This window comes from Podarcis liolepis, assembly GCF_965112155.1.
Source record: "Podarcis liolepis genome assembly, chromosome: 5".
Taxonomy (NCBI): Eukaryota; Metazoa; Chordata; class Lepidosauria; order Squamata; family Lacertidae; genus Podarcis; species Podarcis liolepis.
Genome location: NC_139556.1, coordinates 79,015,704 through 79,038,656, shown reverse-complemented (window position 1 = coordinate 79,038,656; position 22,953 = coordinate 79,015,704). Strand labels below are relative to the sequence as shown.

General features: G+C 43.2%; 1 long non-coding RNA gene across 1 annotated transcript; it reads right to left on the bottom strand.

The window, feature by feature from the left end:
• Positions 1 to 6,381: 6,381 nt before the first annotated feature.
• LOC310707564 lies at positions 6,382 to 10,220 on the bottom strand. The gene is made up of 2 exons (XR_014526584.1): positions 10,169 to 10,220; positions 6,382 to 6,956 (listed from the first exon to the last, which is right to left on the bottom strand). It is a non-coding gene; the product is annotated as an uncharacterized lncRNA (long non-coding RNA).
• Positions 10,221 to 22,953: the final 12,733 nt, after the last annotated feature.

Below are 22,953 nucleotides of genomic sequence, written 5' to 3'. Positions count from 1 at the left end.
TGTCATTCCACTGAGACCCTGATTTCACTCACCCTGCCTTCAGTTAAGCAAAACTGAGCTCTCCAACATTAATTCCAAAATCTGCATATGCTCCCCAGTATTGTACTTGCTCCTGCTATTACTTCTTTAAAATAATAATTTTAAAATGCACCCAAGTGCATCATTGCTCTAATGGTATGTTTCTTGCAAAGTGCTCCCCTACATCAATTGCTTTTGCCCCACAATAATGCAAAACAGAAACAGGGGAAAGCAAACAGAATGTATTTCCTCCACTCTAATTCTGAAAACAAGAATCAGGGTAGGGGAGTGGGGAGAGATTATTGTTACCACTCTGTGAAAAACAACTGGGGAAAACAACTGGAACCCCCAAATCCAGACAGAAATTTGAACAGAGAGAAATTCAAAACCATCCCTACTAAAATGCTCTTAATACATAATTTGGGAAGCCACCAGAAGTTTATCAACCTTTGATGAAGACAGATGGAAGTGTTACTATATCGCTCACTTTGGCAGGTGTATGTCTTTATGCTTGAAGGGACTGATATGCACTGTTGCATTGTCACAGAAAATTGATGCTGGGAGTAACCTGAAAGTTGTCAAGGCGGCCTAAAAAGCTCTCTCTATTGCTTCTGAAGTGCAATTCCACAAACTGCCCACACCTTAAGGCTGCTTCATACAACAGACGTTTCCTACACAGAGAGACATGCCAAAGCAGCCCTTCACTGAATTATATACTTAACCTAGGACACATGTGCTGAAGCAAAGGTCTCCACACATACCAGAGGACAGGAATTGCACTTTGCACAAATAAGTCTTTATTTAAGGGGCTACTCCCCAATGGTCCACAGGGAGGATGTGCAAGAGGGTATGTTTGGGTGTGGCTGGAAAGAGCAGGGCAACAGGTAAGTGTGGCTAAGCTCTCAGTCATTTGTTCATCCTGCACTTTTCAGTGCATTTCCTGCTAAAAAGTGTGTGTGTGTTTATGTGCTACTAAGGTAAAGGGACCCCTGACCATTAGGTCCAGTCGTGGCCCACTCTGGGGTTGCAGCACTCATCTTGCTTTATTGGCCGAGGGAGCCGGCGTACAGCTTCCGGGTCATGTGGCCAGCATGACTAAACCGCTTCTGGCGAACCAGAGCAGTGCATGGAAATGTCGTTTACCTTCCTGCCAGAGTGGTACCTATTTATCTACTTGCACTTTGACGTGCTTTCAAACTGCTAGGTTGGCAAGAGCAGGGACCAAGCAACGGGAGCTCACCCCATCGCGGGGATTCGAACCGCTGACCTATTGATTGCCAAGCCCTAGTCTCTGTGGTTTAACCCACAGAGCCACCTGCGTCCCTTTTATTGTGCTACTAGGATCCCTTTAATCCACTTTAAATGCACACAACCAGAATTTCTGTGTGCCCTTGAATCTCCCCCACAAAATGCTGACAGTCTGGAGGCACCCAGGTGTTTGCAGAATGAAGGCTTCCAGTCCTCTCCTCTCTACAGTCGGGATGCTGTATTCTAAGCCAATTGAGGTTTCCAAGAGCTTCAGAAAGGTTATATTCACATTACTGGCTTGAGATGCAACCAGGCCGTTCTTTTTCTCAGTTCAGATTAAGTTGGTTTGGATGAAAATGCATTAAAATGAAGTATTTCGTAGGACAGGGTTACGGCTAATGTTGTGCGCACGCCTCTTCCCAAGCTTGCAGTGGGCACACACAGGTTGCCCGTTGGACAGGAATGTGTGCACAGCTGAAGCCGGCTCAGTGTTGAGCGGAGGAGCCTCACAATAGAAAGGTAACCCTAAGAGAAGGTTGCAAAAGAACCAGCACACTCATATTATGCAAAAACATTTCATCGCATGGAAAGGTACTTAATGATCTTACAATGCTCTCTTCCATGACAGAGAGTTCCTAGGCATTTTTGCAAACCATATGTGAAGATCACTTTATTAAGCTGTTTAACAGCATCTTGCAGAGTTTCTAAACCTTTAGCATCGCAGAGGAAGAGCAGCTTGCCTGATAATTGCAGGGAATTTGAAGAATGCTGGAGACATCTGGTCAGGACACAAAGATTAAGCAGCCTTCATTCTTCAGAAAAGTATTTTGGAATTAATCGGGATCAAAAAGGGGAAGGGAGGAGGTCTGCTTCCCATTCTATTGAGAAGACAGTTCCAGGGCTTCAGTAATATATTTGGTTTGAGTTGAAGGCAAAGTTGGGATGATGCCGTTGCACCGGTGAGGCTGCCAGATTGGTGGCAGTGGTCCAACCTGGTCCAATCAAACGTTCAGGAGCTCATCACTGCTCCATCCCCATACAGGTAGCCCTGCCTCAACACATGTGTCACTACTGTCGTAACAGTGGGCCTGGTATGTCTCACATATGTTGAAAAAGGGTCCTTTGTTTTTATGATTTCAAGTTATGGCTACTCATGTAGGCAAGTGGAGTTTTGAAGTATAAAATCTAGATTGACCCATGATAACATATTTGTACCCTACAGCTAAATCCATGCAGAAATATTTATTATTATTATTATTATTATTATTATTATTATTATTATTATTTATATACCGTCCTATACCTGAAGGTCTCAGGGTGGTTCACATAAAACAGGATTTGTCTCCTATCCATGACTTGTTCAATGACTATTTAGGTAATTCACTTGTTTATAAAATAAACTAGAAAAAATGCCCACAAAAATTAGGATAAGGCAAGCAGAACAGAACTCCTGTCCCTTTCTCCTTCACAGATCCTATCTCCTACTTCCCAAGTCACCTTCTGGGGTCAGAAACTCAGGCCTTCAGGAATATGCACACAGGAAGTTTCATGTGACTAAGAGATTTAAGTTTTAACTGCCTTGCTATTTTGCAAGAGCAATAAACCAGTCGTTTCAAACCAACAGGCATTCAGATCTAGAGATTGGGCATTTGTCCATAGCAAGACATGACCAATAAGTCTAGCCTTTCAAGACACACACACACACACACACACACACACACAAACACACCAAATGGCTCCGGCATGTACCATAAGCCCATTTGGGGTGTCAGGGAGTTAAATGGTTGAAATCTCATTTTAAATCACAGTTGCAGAAAGGGCAAATGTCTACCCTTAACTATTGCATGCGGGGAATCCACGCCTGCTCTGTCATTGCCTAAAATAGTATACTCAGGACAGAGCAGACAACTGTAAAAATCCAGAGCAATGACTGCTGGTGGACAATCAATAAAGAGGGTGCTTCATGTCATTTTAAATGACTTAGTTGCTGATAAAAAGACAGCTCACACTCTGAGTATTTAGCAGCCTTTAAAAGCTTGCTTCCCTTTTCAAAGACGGTGATACAGGAGCCTCTATTGGAAGAAGGGCAGGGTATAAATTTAATAAACAAAATATAATAAATAAATATGTTCCTGAAATCATACCCAAACCCCTGAATAGACTGCGGCTCCCATGAAATTCCATGCAACACAACAGTTTTCATGATTTGCTGGCATTTATAAAACTCAGATTGTACGCCGGCTCCCTTGGCCAGTAAAGCGAGATGAGCGCCACAACCCCAGAGTCGTCCACAACTGGACCTAACGGTCAGGGGTCCCTTTACCTTTACCTTACCATCTTCTCCACTGGAAGTTGGAAGAGCGACTCTCTCTTTCACTTCTTCGTTCAGCTCTATTTTGCCCAGATATAATGCGTAGATGTGCTTTCTCTCTTTCTGCCTCTCTCAGTTGGCAGGTGGGTGGGAGCTGATCTGGGAGAAGGGGGAGAAAAGTGACAAGAAAGGGTGGAACCCAGAACACTCTCTCAGAAATCCAAATGTGGCCACAGGCATAGAAAGGTTGGTGACTCCTGGGTTAGGAGGAGAGAGAGAGTGACTGGCTGAAGGTAAGTCAATAACTTCTGAGGCAGCCCAGAGATTTGAACCAAAGAGTCCCAGCTCTATGCCCAACAATCTAACTAGTTTCATATATTCGTTAACAAAAATGTTTCTTCAGTTAACCACCGTGTTTGTTGCTGAGGTCAACAAAAAGTGGTGCAGGCGGGTGGGGGAAGAGAGCAATACACAAAAGGGTATTCTTAGAAAGTTTTCTGAGGAGAGGAAAGGTGGAGAGATGAGAGTGGGAAGCAGAGAGCACCATCATGCTAAATTAACTTCTGCATTCACTGATCCAAGACGACATATACCCCAAAGGGACTGAAAAGAGGAGATGAGCAGGCTTGCCGAGCAGCTTCTTCGTAAGAAAAACAAAACCAAAAAAACCCAGAGAGACACAGTGACCTCATTTCTGCCATAAAGAATGCTGCTTCGAAGCTTGCCGCACAAAACAAAGACAGCCGACCTTGAGTATCCAAAGGTCGTGGTTCATATTGCCTTCGCAGAACGCCAGCAAGAAAACCTCAATTTTATTCCCTGTCAAATGGGAACTCGGAAAACTTCCCTCCGCAACAAATGTAATTCATTCTGAAAGACCATATGCCAGTGTTCCCTGGCTGAGAACAGGCTCTCTTGTTCATGTCTGGGTAACAAATGCTGGAATTCTCAACAATAGATAGATATTTCCCAAGAGGATGTGCCCTGATTTGCTTGACCTTAGTGCATTCATAAAATGCAAGACAGAGAGGACCCAACGTGGGTATACAGGAAGCAGAGACGGAACCCATAGTTCACAATGCACATCTATTAACCTATATAGAGAAAGCGTGCAAATCACTGCACCACATGAAAAAGGGCACGCGTTTCCCAATGTGGCTAAAACCCCAGCCCTACCAATAATTCCACTGCACTTTCTTATTGCAAAAAGAGGGATGGGCCTGAGTAAAAAACCAAAAATTCCCAGGAGGAAAAATCAATGACACAGAAAGACTGGTCATGAAGGAAGGCAAGTTGGGTCATGAATATCATAGTCCAGACACCAGCTTGCAAAATCTTGTGGCTGACAGAAATCTAGGAATTCTTCTCAGCTATTTCTGCTATTTCCTATACAGTGGTACCTCAGGTTAAGTACTTAATTCGTTCCGGAGGTCCGTTCTTAACCTGAAACTGTTCTTAACCTGAAGCACCACTTTAGCTAATGGGGCCTCCTGCTGCCGCCGTGCCTCCAGAGCACGATTTCTGTTCTCATCCTGAAGCAAAGTTCTTAACCTGAAGCACTATTTCTGGGTTAGCGGAGTCTGTAACCTGAAGCATATGTAACCCGAGGTACCACTGTATATGTTATGGCAATTTTTTGCATATTGCCCCCCATTAAGATATGAGACATGTTTTTAAATCACCTTCTTTGGGAATATGGGAAGAAGAAGAAGAAGAGGAGGAGGAGGAGGAGGAGGAGGAGTTTGGATTTGATATCCTGTTTTATCACTACCCTAAGGAGTCTCAAAGTGGCTAACAATCTCCTTTCCCTTCCTCCCTCACAACAAACACTCTGTGAGAAGAGTGATGCTGAGAGACTTCAGAGAAGTGTGACTGGCCCGAGGTCACCCAGCAGCTGCATGTGCAGGAACGGGGAATCAAACCCAGTTCACCAGATTACGAGTCCACTGCTCTTAACCACTACACCACACCAGCTCTCCTATACCACACAGGGAAGCTGCTTTATATCTGACCAGACCACCATCTAGCTTAGTATTGCCTACTTTGACTGACAGAAGCTCTCCAGGGTTTAGCCAAGGATTTGTTCACCAGCTACCAAAGACTGAACCTGGGGTCATCTGCATGCAAACTGTGTACAGTGGTGCCTCGCAAGACGAAATTAATTCGTTCTGCGAGTTTTTTCGTCTTGCGAATTTTTCGTCTTGCGAAGCACGGTCAAGTCGCAACTGCAGCTCTTCAAGCGGTTTTAAGAAAAGGAAACAAACTTGCAAGACGTTTTCGTCTTGCGAAGCAAGCCCATAGGGAAATTCGTCTTGCGAAGCAACTCAAAAAACGAAAAACTCTTTCGTCTTGCGGGTTTTTCGTCTTCCAAGGCATTCGTCTTGCGAGGTACCACTGTATGTGCTTTACTACCAGGCAACAGCCCCTCCATGCTATTCTAAGTAACAGAGTTGAAAAGCAGCAGATTTCTGCAGTGCCGAATAATGCTACTTGCATGTCCAACTGACATACATTTGTCATCCCCGATGCGGCAAATTCGTACCCATTTCCCCTTCTGCCTTCGTATCCAAACCATCCATACATTGCAAATGTGTTTGCCAAAGAAAGCCATTTATTATCCTTGTTTCGAACACTGAAGGTTTGGTCGGCCAGCATCCACATTAGTGAAATTGCTTTGCCGTGTTAGATGAACATACCCAAACGGAGACTCTTGTCATTTCTGCCAGTTATGTTGCTTTCCTTTTCTCTCAAGTGTCTAAGAAACATAATGCATAGCACAGGCGCAAGGAAAGAGCACCAAAGGCTTTGCGGATACAGTTGGGTCGCATTCTTTAATCTTGACAGTTTTCTCTTCCAGTGTAAGCATGTTTCTCATTTGTGGATTCTAGGTTGGTCTCAAGGCACAAGGGAACCGAGCGAGATGCAGCCTGCTCACCGGCTGACGTATGCATCACCCCCCTCAAGCGAGCATGCATAGATCTAGGGCAGTGTGTGTGTCACTAAAGAGAGAGGTGATTCACAGCCTTGTAGACACACTGCGTAACAATAGCCAGGCACTTACGGTTCACCCACACAATGCAATTCACCCACATGTATTAGAATTATAGTGAGAAGTACAGATTATATAGGGGATCATCTGCTGAGAAAGGGATTTAATCACCTAGTAAGACAGATGTAGCGGGTAAGCGGCCTTTTTTCTTCTGGGCTGTTGCCTAGGTTTCAAAAAAAGGCTGCTTGCTTTTGATGCAATGCTCCGGCTGTGGGTTAGCTTGACATTTGAAGGGCAGATAGATCTCGTGGATGGAGGAAGCACTTGGCGTCCGGGGTGACAGATGTCTCTGGGAACAATCAGCTTGCTGCCCTTCTTTCAGATTTCAGTCTAAAATTGAGTCAACAGATCACAAGTAAAATACACAGAAAAGGAGGGAAGGTCTACATCCAGAGTAGTTCATGCTGAATTCATAGATCAAGGGGATTTAATAAATATCCCCCAAAATGGGGGGGGGGGGCATTTGAAAGAGCTCCAATGTACTTCTGTGTAGTTGTATATAGACAGGCACTGTGGTTATCCTGTTACTCATTGTGGAAATTGCACTGCTGCAGCATCAAGATCAGTTGATGATAAATTTCCCAAATGGCCTCAGCCCAATATACCTGAAGAAGCATCTCCACCCACATTTTTCAGCCCAGTCACTGAGGTCCGGCTCCAATCGCCTTCTGTCAGTTCCCACAATGTGAGATGTGAAGTTACAGGCAACCAGGCAGAGGGCCTTCTCGGTAGTGGCACCCTCCCTGTGGAACGCCCTGCCATCAGATGTCAAGGAGATAAGTAACAACTTTTAGAATACATCTGAAGGCAGCCCTGTATCAGGAGGTTTTTAATGTTTGATGTTTTATCATATTTTCATATGTGTAGGAATCCACCGGGAGTGGCTGGGGCAACCCAGCCAGATGGGCGGGGTGTGAATAATAAAGTTATTCTTAAATGGCAGAAAATTCTCAAAGCATATTGTTTTAGTACGCTAATCAACCCCCTATGCAACACTTTTCTTTTTCTTTTTAATGTCAGAATGCTTTCCTGGCAGTATCGTATCCATCTGGAATCTCCTTGTGACATAAGTCATTATTATTTCCTTTTTAGAGAAAACCACCTTGAGTTACTCAGAGTTCACAGTTGAGATGAAATGAACTCAGGCCTCTTAAATTCAAAACTACCACTAGGCCCCTCTAACTTTTATTCAGCTTGGCCCCACTGTTTTTTTAAAAAAAATATCTGGCCAGAGTTAACTCTGGGAAAACTCTGATGGAGATTAAGTTTGTTGGCTATTTGCAAATTGATTGCGCTGCAGAAGGCGTGCTGGGGAGACCACACATTGCAAGGAACGTAAAAATAACTTTTGCCAGGTTTTAATAACAAAAACAAAAACTCCTTTTACAATATATCAATCAGCATGACCCTTCCACCAGGGTACCGAGAGAGCTAGGTGCTGCTCTTTATATACTATACCCAACAGCTTAATTAACACAACTTAACAGCACCTGCTATACTGCTTTACAGCTGGAAAACTAGGTCACGTTATTTGCTCTGGCCCTTAAAGAAATACACATCTTGTAGAACAATAATGAACCTTCAAATTTAAAGAGACCATTCAACAAAGTTAATCACTTAATTTTGACCCATATGTCACCTTCCAGTGATGAGCAGTCTCCCAAAATTACTATTCCTTCTGGAAACTACAAAGAATAAATACCAAAACTTTCTGCGTATACAAGTTTCAGTTCTGTTATGGCATCAGCAGCCAAACTGGACTTACATTAAGAACACAAGGGCATAGGAGCCTGCTTACTCAGGTCAATGGCTTAACCAGTCCAGCACCCTGTTTTCACAGTGGCCAACCAGATGCCTGGGAGAAATCCCAAAGCCAGACCTGAGCACAAGAGGGCTCTGCCCACATGCAAATCCCAACTGGTATTCCTTCTTCCCACACCTTGCTGCATGAATCTAACTGAGCAGCAGTTGCTAAACCAACAGTTTGCTTTGGGACAAACAGGCCCTTGGCTGGCACTGGCATTCAGAATAAAGTGGCAGGTAAAAAAAGAGGACTTTTAACAGGTAAAGGTAAAGGACCCCTGGACGGTTAGGTCTAGTCAAAGGCAACTATGGGGTGCAGCACTCGCCTCTCTTTTCAGGCCAAGGGAGCCGGCATTTGTCCACAGACAGCATTCTGGGACATGTGGCTAGCATGACTAAACCACTACTGGTGCACAGAGGACCGTGATAAGTTCCAGAGTGCATGGAAATGCTGTTTACCTTCCCGCCGGAGCGGTACCTATTTATCTACTTGCACTGGCCTGCTTTCGAACGGCTAGGTTGGCAGGAGCTGGGACAGAGCCACAGGAGCTCACCACATCGTGGTGATTCAAACCACCGACCATCTGATTGGCAAGCCCAAGAGGCTCAGTGGTTTAGACCACAGTGCCATTTGTGTCCCACACCTTTAATATTTGTGTGGAAGTGATAATTTCAGGGGTTTACACAGGTGCGAGAGCCCTGTCCTCTTTTCCATCTGGTCACTCTAACTCAGATGGATTTTCATTTCTTTATGGTATTTTTCAACTGCTTATCATCCTATGGGTTTGGGGTGGTTTGGGGCAATAGACCACTAGCATACAAACTAGTAGCAAATGACTACTAGTCAAAATGCTGAAAAGTCAGGGAGAAGAAACAAATAGCACTGCTGCCACCAAGACATCCAAGTAAGTTACAGTATGGACCCATTCTCCAGGGTTTGAGTAAAATAACAGAAATGATCAAACTGTGTTTATTGTAACAAACAGCTATTACTCCAGTTTGCATATCTGGTTCTTCTGCAAAGTGATTCCTTAGCTGTAGATAATAATATCCAAGTGCCAAGACCTTTGTGTAAAGAAATACCTTTTGGATAGTCATAGACAATGGACAAAACCCTTACGCTGGTTTGAGAGATTGATTAGGTTGAGCTATCTTTGCTTCTATGATTATTATTTTTTTTCATTTTAACATGGCAGCAACACTTGGAATTATTACTGAGCAAGCTTGGCATTCTAACCAGTAGAGGGCAATAGTAACCCAATTCACTACCGGGCAAACAGGTCAGTAGAGTTAAGAAGACAACTTTCGCTAGCTTAATAGTTCTGCAAAAGTTTGAATACTAACAAGTTGCATTCGCGGAGCTTTGTCTGTATTCAGCTTTTACGTGCACTTGGCAGAGCATCTTCCGAGAGTGAATTCACATCCCAAGACCGCATGCCTGGCTACTCCTAGTTTTCTAATGCTGGATTTAATTTATGCTCTCTGTATCCCAGCTAATACTCTTAATCAAGGATCCTTCCCTATAAAATAGAACAGGGGCCTTAAGCTTGTACAGCTGGAATAGTTTGTCCCCATCAGATCTGTGTGCATTTGATGAGCTGACACACGATTACTTGCACACCTTTGCTTAATTTCTTGGAATTAAATGTTCGTGTTATGGAACACTGGGGCAATACTGTAGATGCAAAAGAGGTTGGAATGATCGGTTGATTACACAGCAAATCGGGGGCCAGTCTCACCTCTTGATCTCTGAAAGCCATTTTGTGGCATCCCTCAAGGATCCATTCTGTCCCTCCCATTCTGTTGCTCAATATTGACAGTGCTTTATTTTCCTATTAAAAAAAAAGTTTAGGGGTACTCTCATTTTCCTACTCATATTGAAATACTGTCCCTCAGTGAGGCCAAACTCAGATTCACAAAATGTTTAGGGGTATCCCGCTGCATCCCACCAGAAAAAAGGCACTGAATATTGCTATGAAGCCACAAAGGATGAGGAATTTGCTTTTTTTAAAAAAGGATGTTAATTAGAGATAAATCTGTAAAATAAGCAGCATGTAAAAGGGGGTGGATTGGAATATATCTGAGAGAGAAGAAAAAGAAGAAGAAGAATTTGGATTTGATATCCCGCTTTATCACTACCTGAAGGAGTCTCAAAGCGGCTAACATTCTCCTTTCCCTTCCTCCCCCACAACAAACACTCTGTGAGGTGAGTGAGGCTGAGAGGCTTCAGAGAAGTGTGACTAGCCCAAGGTCACCCAGCAGCTGCATGTGGAGGAGCAGAGTGGGAAACCTGTTTTGAAAAGAAATGTCTTAAAATAATTTTGATTTGGTTTTGATGTGTTATGAATTTGAAAAGGAATATACATTAATTGGCAAAAAAGAGAGAGAGATAAGAAGCCACTGACTAAGGTCATATGAGGATGTGGAGTATCATGATGGGACGAAACTAGAATTAGTTGGCTCTCCCTGCCTTCTGCCTTACCAGTCTCAATGAGAACCAGTCATCACTGTTCGTAGGCACCACCACTGTTTAGATTCTGGTGTAGTTTTCTAGACAGGGACATCTCTATAAATTCCTATGCACTAGTCTATTTGGGACTCTAGCCCACCTGAGTTTATTTTCACAATGATGTTCTATATTCAGCTCAAATGGTTTGAAATTATTGCTTTCATATTAAGTTGTACAGTACGTACGTTGCTTTTTGGCAAACATGCCAGCTGCTGCGGCATAGAAACTGTTGAGCAATGGAAGGCAATACAACCAAGGTAGATTAGAAATGACGAACTTGACCATAGCCTTTGCTAGGCATTGGAAGGGTGTCATTCATCACCCTTACTGCCTCTGTCTGCCACCTCTAATTGCTTCGTTAAATTAGAATAGCTCAGACTCTCTTCATCTAACAGTGTGGGTTGCAACCCAGCAGCAGTCACTGGGGGGAGAATCTAATTTAACACCAGAGATCGTGCCTATCTAATTCATTAAGGATCAATTTTCATTAAATTAAGTACTTCACTAGCATGAAACAATTGAGAAGCATAACAGTGCTAATTAATGTAACATACATTCATGGAACATGTGCCCCATGGCTTATTCCTGGCGTATCTGGAAGGTACTATCCTGAGAGCATTTCTCCACCTTCAAACCATGAGTGGTCCATGTCTGTTTGTTTTGGTTAATTACACAGCTTTAGGTAATTACACTGGAAGTTATATCTCAGGTTCTCCCCACCGCACCCCACCCCAAAAAACCACCCTCTCTATTGAGAAATTGATGCAATGCCTACTTGCTTAAATTTAAAGAGCAGATGATGAATCGTCTAAAACATTTGTAATCAAATGTTAGCCCTAAAAGTGCTCATACACGATTCATCACAAAGAATGTGTAACAAGCTTTTCAAAATTCACTTTCAGAGTGATGACCCCCATCAGATGGCATGTTTCAAAATAAAACGATCAGGACAAATTCATGGAAAATATGTCTATTAATAAATATGTCTTTCACAAACCAAATGGAGCCACTGGCATTAGTTCAGAAGCTCTGATTGCTTCAGAAAAGTATTGATACGCTGATCTCTCATAAAATATCAGCATACAGCAATATAAATATAAAATATCAGCATACAGCAATTAGAAACAGTACTAAACCATCGTTAAAATGACTGGATATCCAATAATTTTTTCAGCAACTGCACAGGGGTAAAAAGAAACTCAGGAGATGCTGGCAAGTCCAGAGTGATGTTGCCTGCTGAACCTCAGCTGAAAGAGTGTTCCACAGCATGGGGCTAGCAACACCAGTGGTGTGTGGTCAGTGGACTAGGGGACTAGGCTAGTCTCCCTAAATGTTCTGGTAAATTACAGTACAGTCAAACCTCGGTTGTCGAACATAATCCGTTCCGGAAGCCTGTTCGGCTTCCAAAATGTTTGGCAACCGAGGCGTGGCTTCTGATTGGTTGCAGGAGCTTCCTGCACTCAAGCAGAAGCTGCGTTGGACATTCAGCTTCCGAAAAACGGTTGAAAACCAGAACACTTACTTCCAGGGTTTCAGTGTTTGGGAGCTGAAACGTTCCAAAATGGAGGCGTTTGGGAACCAAGATTTGACTGTATTAAAGTATTAAAGGAGCCTGGCGCCTCCTTCGCAAACCCCAGGAAGCTTCGGCAAGTCACTGTGGGGCATCTGTGTAGTAGTCACTGCTGAAGCCAGAGAACCAGAGTAGACGGACCTTTGTTCTAATAAAGGGATTTTTGAATCAATTCTGCAACCACGTACCAATCTATTCATAGCCCTGCTGTGCAAACCCTGCCCCACCCAGAAAGAATGCGAGATGAGTAAAGATGAAACATTTGCCGAAGTATTTCATAGCGACTCCTCCCCACAGCCCCACAAAATGGGACTACAAAAGAACTGGCTGCTGGAAGTATCCAGCTTGTTCATTTCTAAACTTGTAGCGACGAAAGAGCAAAGCCTGATTATTATTATTATTATTATTATTATTATTATTATTATTATTATTTTATTATTATTTCTATACCTTTTGGAGCTGGCAGTGCTAAGCAGCTGGCAGAATCCAAATGGACTGTTGAGGGTATATTTGGAGAAAGTAGCTCCATTTCTGAAACATGCCAGCATAATGATCGTAGACGGCCACATTCAGAGGGAGCCAGTGAACTCATGGATATGATTCCTGTTTATTTTGTATTCCAGGGCCCTTCCACCATTGGTTTGGGAAGCAATGTAGGCACAATGTTAACCACAATCCACATCTATCCTGTTGCTTCTCATGTAATATTGCATTTTGATGTGTTTTCCCCACCAAGCCGGCTTAGATCTGATTTGTGAAAAAGAACAGCCTGGTTGATAGTGAAGACACAGCCTTAATGAAGATTGGGGGATGGGATAAGAGAGACGTCCCATAGGCAGGATGTCTTCATCTGTTGCCTGTCACTCATTCATTTGTTTTGTTTTGCTTTCTTTTCAGATGAGCGGCATTCCTAGCAACAGGGCATAATTTCAGGTCTTCCAAAAATGTCTAATATTAGAATTGTAAGCAGGTTTACTCTGAAGCCTCACTTAGCTCAATAGGGCTCAATCCCTAGTAAAAGTACTGTATATTTAGGATTCCAGCATAAGGCTGACACTCTTGACTTGGGCAAGTGATGGAGATCTAGCCCATTTCGTTTCCTGCTTGGCAGGGGGTTGGACTCGATGGCCCTTGTGGTCTATTCCAACTCTATGATTCTATGATTCTATTTCCCTACCCACATGGTTGCAACTGCTCATTTGAAGGCCAGCAAGGCAACAATCAGGGTTTTCTTGTGTTTGTTTGCATGCTTGTCTCAAGTCAAAAACAAAAATGAGCTCTTTTATTACAGGACAGGAGAACTAAGGAGCTTCCAGACTAGCAGTGAGTACAGGTGTAAAGCAGGTTTGTACTTATCAGACTTTCCATGGTAAGGGAAAACCTAGATTAAGCAAAGAAAATGTATGGTGTTTCTATGAAGATGACAACATGTGGACCCTGGGGGGAAAATCTTCCTGTCATGAGCAGCATTGAGCCCACAATAAATTGCCCTGTGGAATCATTCTTGGTCTGTTACCTCCATTAGGGACACATTTTCACATTTACTGAAAGTGCCATTGTACCCCTTTTGGTTTAGCGTTCAGACAGGTGCAGCAGCTTATAATGAGTTGTTTTATTGCTTGTATGGTCTGCTAGCGAGCTCCCTTCCATATGTTCATAGAGAACAAGCAGATCAACCAAGCAGGCAGAAAGAGGAGAAACCGACAGCAGGTCAGTCTTCAAGCTCTTGTTTTGTTGCCTCCAAAGTACAGTGGTACCTCGGGTTACATACGCTTCAGGTTACAGCCGCTGCTAACCCAGAAATAGTGCTTCAGGTTAAGAACTTTGCTTCAGGATAAGAACAGAAATCAGGCTCCGGCGGCGTGGTGGCAGCAGGAGGCCCCTTTAGCTGAAGTGGTGCTTCAGGTTAAGAACAGTTTCAGGTTAAGAACAGACCTCTGGAATGAATTAAGTAATTAACCTGAGGTACCACTGTAGTTTTCATTGAGCTTAATACTTAGTAGTAACATTAAATTGACCAGCTTGTAAATTTTACATTATCCAGCCAGCTTGGCTAGTCTCTCTCTTATTTTCTGCCTCTAAATCCTTGCACCCAGCGCTGCTACATCCCCCGTGCAATTCTGTCACGGGTAGGAAAACAATCAAATACAGGAAAGAAAAACAGGGCTACTCATGCTTCAAGAATCCACAGAATGATTGACAACAGCAAAGGATCAGTTTCAAACACTTTTACCTACCTTTTACTGGCATGTTGTGTAGAGCTATGATAGTTTGGAGGGAGGTGGACTTGACAAGCCTGTCATTAAACTATTGCAGGCAGAAAAGTGGTGGGATCTACTCTCAGCAAATTATGCAATTCCCAGGGTCCCCTCTATCCTCCAATCAAAGCACAGGATGCATCTTTAGGAAGCCTCACTATGGACTCAGCTACATTGGCAAAGAAAAAGCGCTTTATATGCGTTGTTTATGCATTCTAACACCGTGACACCAGATGGTGCTGTGGAGTTCTGCTTTTGCTAACCCGATTTCTCATGCAAAGTTTGCAACGCGTTTAACTGAAACACTTCTTTGATGTGTCTAGATCCAGCCTATGACAAAAGTTAGGAGCCCTTGTGTTAAGGTCAACTCTGACCCAAAGTCTCTCTCACCACCTTCTGAAAGCCCTGAGCAGGAGTGCTCGTGCCTACCTGTAGATTAGGGCTGCAATCCTAAAGTTCCTTCCTTGAGAGTAAATCCCACCACACATAGTATGAGTAGGGCATACTTCTTGCACGTGCTCAGAGTTGCACTGTGAAAACGCCAGTGCTGGCACCTAACCAATGATGCAGTTAGATAATGTCAGGTTCAGGGCTGGATTCAGGTTTGATGAGGCCCTAAGCTACTGAAGGTAATGGGGCCCTTTATATGTCCAGCTGTCCTTTGTCAACAACAAATTGTCACTGTTTTTTGTGTTGAATATATGGTAATTTACGGACCTAATAGATATCTAAAGCCATTTGCACATGCAGAATGTAGGCACCCTATATATAGAAATGAGCAAACCGGGTAATATTTTGGGAGCAGGTTAGCAGGCGGGGCCCATTACTTACATCATAGGAGCCTACAGAACACAAAACACTGTTGCTGTATGTAGGTTTTGTTTTATTTGGTTTTTATCTTAATCCTCTTATTGAGGAAGGGTGTTTTATATGTATTCATTCACTTTTAAAATGTAGCAAGCCAGCCATGAAGTCTTTGTTGGGCCCTCTGGCTTATTTTGCTGAGCAGGGTTCTTGACTTCTACCCCAAATTTTTCCACTGGTATGGTGTAGTGGTTAATAGCAGTGGACTCGTAATCTGGTGAACCGGGTTCGATTCCCCACTCCTCCCCATGCAACTGCTGGGTGTCCTTGGGCTAGTCTCACATCTCTCTGAAGTCTCTCAGTCTCACTCACCTCACAGAGTGTTTGTTGTGGGGGAGGAAGGGAAAAGGAGATTGTTAGCCACTTTGAGACTCCTTAGGGTAGTGTTAAAACAGGATATCAAATCCAAACTCCTCTTCTTCTCCTCCATTTAACTATACACATACACACTGTTGTCCTTTGGTGTCTTTCTTTTTAGTCTCCTCCTCCCCTTGTATCCCCGCAACCAATAAAGAGTGGCAGAACTCATTCTTCTCCCAACAATCTCCTATCTATTTACGTATAGGAGGTGGAACTGGTGGTTGTGGTTTTGCTGTCCTAATGCCTAACCGGACTCTGGGGTTTAGGCAAAAGCTGGTGAATGTTTCTTCATGGCTGTGGATCGCCCATGGATTCGCAGTTAATCTGTGGCTGCGTGTTGCGCTTGGCAGACCGTGTGTGAAGAAGAAACAGCAATTTTCCGAGTCAGAAACTAGAGAAAGGTGCCATCCACCCTGTACATTTAAGTCGCATTCAAAGCATGCGGTTTCTCCCTAAGGATCTTGAGAACTGCGATGGCTAAACTGCAGTTCACAGATGGGACCAGAGAGCTGAAAACTGGGAGCATCTCAGTGATGTAGCAGCCTGCCTCAACTACAGCTCCCATGACCCTTCACCATGAGTCATGCTGGATAGGGCAGATGGGAGTTGTAGTCCAAAACTCTTGGGGAGTACCAGGTTAGGGAAAGTTCAGAAATCTCACTCTCTGGGGATTTGGAGTGGATCTACACAGACATATATATTAAAAAAACATTGTGAAAATGCTTTTTTTTAAAAAAACAACGTTGTAATATATATATGGAATTTGTCATTAGCTCACCAGTGCCCTCTAGGGTATAATGCACTTGAAACATTACAGTGGTGCCTCGCAAGACGAAAAGAATCCGTTCTGTGATTCTCTTCGTCTAGCGGTTTTTTCGTCTTGCGAAGCAAGCCCATTGACGGATTAGCGGATTAGCGCTATTAGCGGCTTTTAGCGGCTTTAAGCGGCTTATCGGCTGATCGGATCAGCTGATAAGCAGCTTAGCGGCTTAGAAAAGGGGGGGGAGGGGAAAAAACCCGCAGGAACTCGCAAGACATTTTCGTCTTGCAAAGCAAGCCCATAGGAGATTCATTTTGCGAAGCACCTCCAAAACGGAAAACTCTTTCGTCTAGCGAGTTTTCCGTCTTGCGAGGCATTCGTCTTGCGGGGCACCACTGTATATTTGCAGCTGTATAGCTGAGTCCCTGATGTAGAGTAGTAGATCTGCTTCCTGAAAGAACTGCCTCTTGCTAGCTTCCACTTGGGCTCTCTTTGTATATGTGTAAACAAAGCAAATATTGCAAAATGTCACAAGTCTCCATGCAAAACCTGGGTTTTGCTGTCCCTGGAACATTTTGCCATTAACAGAATCGAAGAGCCTACCACTCCATGAACCCTGTGTCGCAGAATATAAAATCTAGTTTTCTCAACGCAACCAGTGCTAGAATCTGCAGCAAATGAGGAACTTGGCAACCTGAAAGGTAGGGAACAATCTGTCACAGAAGCTTTCATTAAATTAAATATTGACACTCTTAATACAACTGTATATCATTTAAAATTCAGTGATCTCATTTTCTTAGTTCCTGCCTCTCAGCATGCTGTTTGCCAAATATAGAAGTTGGCAGCCACAGAAATTAGAAAGCTTTTATAATTAAGGTTTAGAAAGCTCCTATCCCTATCCAGGATCTTGGAAGCTGGGTTGAAGAAAGATATATATCAGCATTATTTGAGAAGGATAAATATCCATTCCCATCCTGTGCAAACTCTAATACTGGGGTTTGTTTGTTTTTAATGGATGGACTGTTAGACACCTAAGGTCCATCACATTTCTCCAATGTGGAACTGCAATGTAGCGCCTTGGCCAAATCAGTGTTTTCTATTATTCTTACACTGCAGGCTACAAGTCCTGAAAGACCCACTCCCTGCCTTGCAGGCCTTTTTCCACCTGGGCTGGGAGAGCGGGGCCCGGACTGACTCCAGCTACAAAAGCTGAGGCTGCTGAACAGGCTCTTGGGCTGGGGTGTCGTTAGGGGTTTTTGTTGGGGAGTGGGTTGTTGCTGTTATTGAAATTATTCTTTTACTCTTTATTTTAGTTATTATGATTTATGTGAAAATTGTTCAGTTTGGTTATGCACTTTTTGCTGTTTTCTTTATTGTTTATGACTACTTTTGTTATGTTGTAATCATGTGCTTTTTATGTGGCATGCTGCCTTAAGCATGGTTTGAACTATGGAAAGGCGGTATACAAGTAAAATTATGTATGCATGTATTAGTGAAAGCATGGCAGAATAAGGACCAGACAGCTTGACATGCAAGGTCTCTCTCATGTGCACATGCACACGCATGCGCGCACACACACACACACAGAGCACATGCACATCATTTCTTTTTCATAGGGGAAATGGGAAAATGCCGGGTTCTGCAAACAAATCAGAACGAAGTCTTAATAAAGATCAGATAGAATCTAAGCACTGTGTAAGCAAATCAGGATGGATGCGCAATAAATAGGTTGTCTGGAGGAACCCATCATATGCCAGTGAGTGCAACTGTGAGGGTGAATTGGTTTCATCCTTTAAAAATGCTAGTAGAAAGAGGGAGGTTGCTGTTAGAGCTGAAGGCATGTGAGTAATTGTCAGTGCAGCAGCATATTAGCCTAAAGCTAAATAAAATGAATTACAGCGCATAACAGAAGCATAGTATCACAGAAAGGATCTTGTAGGACATCAAGTCCAGTCTTCTTCTTGAGATAGGGAAGCAAAGACATGGTCAGGTTTATATATATCCTGCATTTTACATAAACACATCTGTGCTCAAAGCAGTTCACAGAAATTAAACGGGCTCTCCAAATCAACTACTAGGTGTTTGGGGAATGGGCTTGTCTGTTAGCTTAAGTGATGTCCAGATGCATAGCAATCTTAACCAAACATTGCATGGTACTTCCTGAGATCAAGGAGAAGGCCTTTGTCTGTGTCTGGTTACAATTGGATGCAATTTTGAATAAAGATAATGGAATAATGGACTGGATCTTTCAAAACTGCACTGATTTTAACCCATGTTATAAAAGCTGCGGGATGTGGGTGGCGCTGCCAACCTAGCAGTTTGAAAGCACGCCAAAGTGCAAGTAGATAAATAGGTACCGCTCCAGTGGGAAGGTAAACGGCGTTTCCATGAGCTGCTCTGGTTCACCAGAAGCGGCTTAGTCATGCTGGCCACTTGACCCGGAAGCTCCCTCGGCCAATAAAGCGAGATGAGCGCCACAACCACAGAGTTGGCCATGACTAGACCTAATGGTCAGGGGTCCATTTACCTTTACCTATAAAAGCTGCAGTGATCTTTGTGGAATAACCAGCTTCATAATAACGAACATGCTTAAGTCTGATTAACACATGAAGGGGGTGATACCATTGAGTAAGCTGTCTTGCCAGGCTCAGCTATGTCCACTTGCCTCATCTTGGGAGGAACTAGGTAATCAAGCATTTTGTTCTCCTCCAGCCTTCTCCAGCTTAGCTGCCATTCTTGTGTTCTATACCAATAATTCAGGAACTTTCCTCAAGTTGCAACTGCCTGTGTTTTCTGAATGCTGTATGGAAAAGCACATGAACCTAACTTTGGGAGAGTTTGTAAGTAATCCATTTCTAACTTACCAAACTTACCAAACATGTGGTCTTTTTCCATGCTAGAGGAAGAGGCGCCTGCACACAACTGACTTCTGTTCTGCCCTCTTCATATCTCTGCCTGTTCTGGGAGATCACCAGGGAGGGGAGCTGGGTGCAGCAGGAGGGGAGACTCCCTGGCTTCTTCTTCCTCCGTGTCTCCTGGCACCACACCTCTCCATCCCCATCTTCTGCCTCAGATCCTGAACTGTCCTCTGCCACCAACTCTGCTTGCTCACTAAACCCTGTTACCTCCCCTGCTTATGGCACCACCTGCTCCTCCCAGTCTTCTCTTCCCATCTCTGACCACCCGTCGTCCTGCTACCACCAATCCCCAGGCTCTTCTTCCCATGAGGACTCCATGGCTGGTGCCTCTCAACACTCCTCTAGATCCAGCCACTCCATGACACAATATCAGGGGTTGATTTGATTTGTCATATTTCTATGCCAGGCAAAGGCACTCAAGGAGGGTGCAAAGCTGGGTTGGTGAGGGCTGTGGCCTACAGAGAGTCAGAAAGGTTTGGAGGGCCAGAGGATACCCATCCCTGGTGAAGGGCTTTCACAGGATTGGGACTGCCAGTATCACTGGCAAAGCAGATCCCACTATCCCTACAGGTAACTGGTTCCATTTCACAAGAACGAAGAGTCTTTAAGGAATAACTTAAGGTCCGAAGAGTTTGTCACCAGAGCTCTGCTTATTGTGTCCCAGGGGTGAGAAGTGAAACAAGCCTGCTATAAGAGCATGGCTGGGTGAGCTTGAAATGCAAAGACAGGTGGCTGATTTATTCCTGCAGCAGCTGAATCTTCCCCCTTGGCTACAGAAAAGGTGACACTGTTTTAGGCATCGTCACAACATGGTTGGCTTGTTTTATGACACAGAACACTTCACTGTCTTTTCTTTTCTTTATTTTATTTTTTATTTTGAGAAAGTAACCATAAATAAATAAGAATAAAAATGTGCACCCCAACACCGAGACCGTTCCACTGTAACTATCCAACCTCCCAAAATATCAACACCTCTTGCACTGGTTTGACCCCTTTCCATTTTAACAGTACAAATTGCACAAACACCCTCTGTATATCCTCAAAATAATTTCTGCTACATATTCCCCATCTTACCTTAATGGCACATATTATCATTATCAGCTATATCTCACACCTCTTTATACCATTCTTCCATTTTATATTCTGCTTGCCCCTTCCACTTCCTAGCTATAATAATTTGTGCTGCTGTCAATAAATTTGTGAACAAGTCCTTCATAGCCTGTGAACCTTCCACCTCATCATAAATTGATAATAATGCTACCTCTGGACTTTTGGCCAGCTTTAACCCAGTGATTTCTGTTATCTCCTTAAACAACCTTTGCCCAAAAAATTGTACATATTTACACTCCCACCACATGTGAACATAATTCCCTGTTTCCTGGCATCCCCTCTAACATAACACCGAATATTCCTTGTTTATTTGATTTAACCTAACTGGTGTTAAATACCATCTCCAAACTAATTTATAATAATTTACTTTTAATTCTTATACTTCTTATTACATACTCCAGGATGTGATTAAATGATTTGATATTATAGGATGACATCATAAGAGAACTTGGTTGGTGGTAACCAGATACCAAAATTTGTCAGTGTTTTTAAGTGAGGCCCACAATGACGTTTGCAACATGCAAGCTTGCCAGCAGTGCTACATTTTCTATGAGAAGGAAGAAAAAGGGGGAAGCAAATTCTCAACTGTAGTACATGGAGAAAGATGACCTACTGCAATGAAGGAAACCTAGGAGAAATAGAAGTGCCCGGTTAATTGGGTTTTATTTGCTGTTTGTGACCTGGTTGCTAAGCTTTCTTTTGGACCAGTTTTGATGGTTGTAGAGTAAGCCTGTAGATCAGGGCCTCTTGACTACACAGTTAATCTTCCCTCAATTCGACATGCCCAAGCAAATGGTTAAAAACAACAACCCAGAAAAGAAGAAATACATCTCCCTCCTGGCACTTCAGACTTTTATTAGAACCAATTTAAAATGAATAAAGACACTCCAAAATCCTTAACACCCCTGGTATCTGCTGAACTGATGATTCAGCCTTTTAGTCTGGCTAAGTGGTGTGTGTGTGTACGCATATAAGCTAAGAAAGAAAGAAAGAAAGACTGCGTTGCCAACCACTGCCCTATGATTTACAAATAAAAGATGATCCCATGACTGGCAATATTCCCCTCAGTGCAGGACTGCTACTTTTTCCTCAGTAAAGAGCAGCATGATGTGCTAAGACTGGGAAGTCACAAGGGAGTACTGTAAAATCTGAAGGGGCCGTAACACATGAGACCCACAGGAAAAGAAAAACTTGGCAAAGAGTAATGACTCATGAGGCAGACTGACTGATGTAATGAATACCATTCGTAAAAATAAGTAGGTAAAATAATTGCCACTTTTTAGGGTTTTTTTGGCTGTGCCCTTACGAGCTGCACAGTAGCCAGAAATTCAACAGGTGAAACAGTACTGCTCATTGCATCTCAGTGCAAGGAAGACTGTACTTGTTGAACACAGGGCCGTTATAACAAGCTTTGAATAACTCTCTGTCCTTGTAAATCAGAGGGGCAAGGCTGCAAAAACACCACACGTTAAAAGCAACCCCCCCCCCACAACCCAAGAATCCTGTTTGTAGTTCTGATGAGGGAAAACTACAATCCCCACAGGTTCCTTGCAGGCCATTTTGAATATGCTTTGGATACTTGGTGTGTACACAGCCCAAGGCAGAATATTTAATTTGTATTGGTAAACCTTCTCCCTTTATTCTTTGTACAGTTTCTGCTGGCTCCATGACGAATCTTTTCTTCCCACTGAATGTTCTATGCAAAGACTCTTGTAAAGTTTGCTCTAAAATGGACTCCGTTCAAAACCCTTTTGTACTTTGGAAAAAGAGCAAGTTATGGAGAGTAGATCTTGGCTGCTTTGCTTAATAGGTAGAACTTTCTCTTGACCCAGAGAACACTCAATTAAATAACTCTAGGCTGCTTGCTATTTAAAGTGGATCGCTGCTTTCAAAGAGAAGTTGTTTCTATTTGAGGGGAACGTTTTCCTTTCAGGACCTTTTCTTCTCCTTCTTTTAGGCTCTGTTTGAACTCTGCTTACGTCGTTCTCTGGCAAACCTCACGCCAGGATTGATTCTTCTCCCCACTCCACTGTAAATGCAAAGGGAAACCCAGTGAAGTTAATTGAGCTAAACCGGTCTAAACCTGGAGAAAGACAAATTACTGAGAGCTGTACTTGAGCAAGGAACAACCCTTCACTGTTGCTTCTCGAAATTGTGACACGTAAATTATAGACT